This window comes from Cynara cardunculus, assembly GCF_001531365.2.
Source record: "Cynara cardunculus var. scolymus isolate 2C chromosome LG 12, CcrdV1, whole genome shotgun sequence".
NCBI classification, from domain to species: Eukaryota; Viridiplantae; Streptophyta; class Magnoliopsida; order Asterales; family Asteraceae; genus Cynara; species Cynara cardunculus.
In genome coordinates, this window is record NC_037539.1 from 20,286,065 (window position 1) to 20,290,123 (window position 4,059).

At 38.4% G+C, this 4,059-nt stretch overlaps 1 long non-coding RNA gene across 3 annotated transcripts in view; it reads left to right on the forward strand.

The window, feature by feature from the left end:
• Positions 1-256: 256 nt before the first annotated feature.
• The window catches only part of LOC112522512, a 4,609-nt gene continuing 806 nt past the window's right edge, over positions 257-4,059 (forward strand). For 2 of the 3 annotated variants that reach the window (XR_003070195.1, XR_003070194.1), the window contains exons 1-3: positions 257-339; positions 3,509-3,723; positions 3,797-3,877. This is a non-coding gene — a long non-coding RNA (uncharacterized LOC112522512). The remainder of the gene's footprint in view (positions 340-3,508; positions 3,724-3,796; positions 3,878-4,059) is intronic. The other variant, XR_003070196.1, reaches the window with a different exon arrangement.

A 4,059-nucleotide genomic window follows, 5' to 3' on the forward strand; every position in this document is an offset into this window, starting at 1 on the left:
CCACAAGTTTGATACCATTTATTCTCCATTGTTAATAGATGTTTAATTGGCAAGACTAGAGGCCAAAATGAAGGAAACTTCAGATTGTTGTCAATTTTTATTGGCATTGCTAGGTACAAACACTATGACTATGGGTTCTTATTATGGGAAAACATCATAGAATATCTTGTTGTTGAAAACAACTACATTCCATATCAAAGATTCTAGCTTATGGTGATTTAGAATATCTTACAAGAGGATGATTTGATAGACAAAAGAATCGGAGAGCCTACTGCCCCGTTATATTACTTGGATTCTCTAAGGCCATCAACTCCATATTCTGAATTTCAAAGACATAAGGTACTGACTCCAACACTGAGAACTTATGTTGATTACCGTGAGATTTTAATTAAATATTGTGCTTAAATGGGTTTATCTATACCTATAAACCCAACTCAAAAAGACCAACCAGAGAGAAAGAGAGGTGATGGGTCTAGTCATAGGGGAGTGGGGGAGGAAACTCAATTACTTGAGCAACCTCATAGTGATGAGAGGGAAAACAAAATAGAGAGAGGTGAGGGGTCTAGTCATAGGGAAGTGGGGGAGGAAACTGTTATACCCTAGCCCAAATCGTAAACACAAACGCACCCACTGGCTAAATTCGTAAACGATTACAAACAGAAATAGAATTACAGTAGCTAGAATTTCTTATTTGGAACGAATAAGATTGAAATTGTTGGCCAATCTTTATCGATATAAAATTGATACGCTTCCCAGACTTTCGAGAAGTCTGGGCATCTCTCCCTGAGCTTACGCTCTCAACAGAACTCACCAGAAAGTGAAAACAGAATACTGACTATGACTAACAGCTTCCTATTTAAGCAAAACAGAATTACCAATCTACCCCTCCCTCTTATTCGTGTCTACARCAAAGACTAAAYARACTCAATTAACTTCCTCTTCTATAAGTGAACCTCAAAGGAGGTTTATCAATACTCCCCCCCAAAAAATTCACCTTGTCCTCAAGGTGACAACTAAGAAATTGTTGAAGAAGTGCCTCAAGATTCTCCCAGAAAGCTTCAAAATCTGACAACAATACCGGACTGGAGAAAGGACCCATACTCGGTTGAATAACTCCTGCCTCAAGCATCTCTTTTACCAATTTCTCAATTTCATCTTTCTGATAACGAAGGTAACGGTATGGCCGAACATTAATCGTTTCAGTCACTTCCTTTAACATAATCCCATGCTCCCTACCCCTTTCCGGTGGTAATCCTGGTGGCCTGTTAGTAACTGATTCATATTTTCTTAGTAGTGAATCTAAAACAATATTTGGTTCTGTCATTTCCTCCGAAAATACTGAAAAAGTACCCAATTCCACCAACACGCCCTGTCCTTCATGGTTGATCACCTTTCCGATAGCTTTTAGCGACACATCGAACGTCCCAGAGATGGATCACCCTTTAACGTAACGGATTTTCCCCCACAAGTGAATTTCATCACTTGTAACTTCCAATCAACATATGTAGCTCCCAAAGACTCCAGCCATTGCATCCCTAAGATTACGTCACTATTACCCAAACCCAAAGGCAGAAAATCTTCACTTATCTCAACTTCTGGTAAAAATAATGTTATCCCCTTGCAAATACCACTTCCTTTCTCCATGTTTCCAGAACCCAAAGTAATAGTATATTCACCAGTAGCTTCTACTTTTAAATTCAGTCTTTTCACTAAATCGAATGATATGAAGTTATGTGTGGCCTCACTATCAATTAACACTACCACCTTTTGTCCTTCAATCCTTCCTTCCAATTTCATACTTTTAGGATTAGTCAAACCCACAACTGAATTTAAATGTACCTCTACTTTTTCAGTAACTTCAGCTGCATTGCGAGCTCTTTCCTCCGTTTCCGCTGCCGTATCATCAAAAACATCCTCTTGAACTAGCAATACACTCATCTCCTTCTTCTTACACTTATGGCCAGGGACGTATTTTTCATCACATAGATAACACAAACCCAATGATCTTCTTTGTTGTACCTCTTGATCAGACAGACATCGGAAACCGGTACTTGCTTTATTTGTAAATGACGGCGAATTAACAGAACTAACGACGCTATTAGAGCCATGATTAGAAAAATTGCTTTTTGACTCCGAATTAGAATAAAAAAACGAACCTGTCTTCTTGCCATATCCCTCATACTCCTCTCTCGATAACACCTTGTTTTTTAATTCGATCTTCATGGCTACCTCCACTGCTTCGCTAAGTGTCAACGGATCCAAGAATCTTAATTCCACTTTAATAGATTCTTCCAATCCATTAATGAATTGACTTAAGAAAATCTGTTCTGGAATTCCGTCTAACGGTGCCGCAAACTCGACAAATCTCCTTCTATAATCTTCAAYTGATCCTTCTTGTCTCACCGATAGAAACTGTTCACACAACGAACCTGCTGTCAACGACCTAAATTGTCTTAACAACAAATGTTTCAGATCCTCCCATCTTGTAATAGGGTGTCGCTTATGCTCCCACTGGAACCACTTTAGTGCATCTCCTTCAAAAGAAATAAACGACACGTCAATTTTCTCTTCTTGACTCAACTGATTCAACATGAAATAACGCTCAGCTCTCAAAATCCATCCGACGGGATCTCTGCCATCGAAAACAGAGATCTCTAATTTGCGCCCCTTCACCGCCGAAAATTGATTCTGATTATTTCGATTTATGTCTCTTTGTTCCCCTCTTGCAGCTGTTTCTTCATCGGATGAATTGGACGTGTTCGTTCAATTTACAAAATCGTTCCTCAAATCTTCGATTTGTTGTACAATACGCTCCAGGTTTCTTTCGATTGATCCTACACTACTCTCCAAATCTTCAATTCGATTGTTAACACTTCGAGTCGTGACATTCGCCATCCCTAATCGTAACGAGCTCTGATACCAATTTGTTATACCCTAGCCCAAATCGTAAACATAAACGCACCCACTGGCTAGATTCGTAAACGATTACAAACAAAAACAGAATTACAATAGCTAGAATTTCGTATTTGGAATGAATAAGATTGAAATTGTCGGCCAATCTTTATCGATACAGAATTGATACGCTTCCCAGACTTTCGAGAGGTCTGGGCATCTCTCCCTGAGCTTACGCTCTCAACAGAACTCATCAGAAAGTGAAAACAAAATACTGACTATGACTAACAGCTTCCTATTTAAGCAAAACATAATTACCAATCTACCCCTCCCTCTTATTCGTGTCTACAGCAAAGACTAAACAGACTCAATTAACTTCCTCTTCTATAGGTGAACCTCAAAGGAGGTTTATCAGTAACTCAATTACTTGAGCAACCTCAAAGTGATGACCGTGGATCAACATGTTCAACAAAGAACTCTCATATGTAATTCCTTTTTTTGAAGTACTTTTTTTAAATATAAGTTATTGTGAAAAGTAATTTATATGTGACCTGATGGTCAATCCTGATAGAGTTTGTTAACCATGGAATCGTGTATCATATATGATTGTTAACAGATAGGATAGAGAATTCTTATACGAGATCCTGAGCGAGGTTATCAAAGCAGGTGCAATGACTATTGACGTCGCTGATACCGTTGGCTATTGTTTGCCTCGTGAGTTTGGACAACTCGTTGCTGACATAAAAGCCAACACTCCTGGCCTTGAGAATGTCGTTTGTGCTATCCATTGCCAATAATGATCTAGGACTGGTTGTTGCCAATACTATAGAGGTATATACAATAGTTATTTTTTTAGTTTACCTATGATCAACTGTAATATGCTGACGTTTGTGGAAGATTCTAGGGAATTTCTTCAGGTGCGACACAAGTAGATGTAACAATAAATGGAATCGAAGAGAGAGCTGGTAATGCTTCTTTGGAAGAGGTGAGTATTATTCTTCAGTTCTTGTAGATAATAATCACTTGAAGATGGTGCATGATTCTGTTTCACTTGTATCAAAAGATTGAAAGGGTGGTTTTCCCTATTACTTGTTTTTGAACTCCATTATCTAGTCTTTATCATGAATATATTGATGGATGTCTCTCATGACTGTTTGGTGAACATAT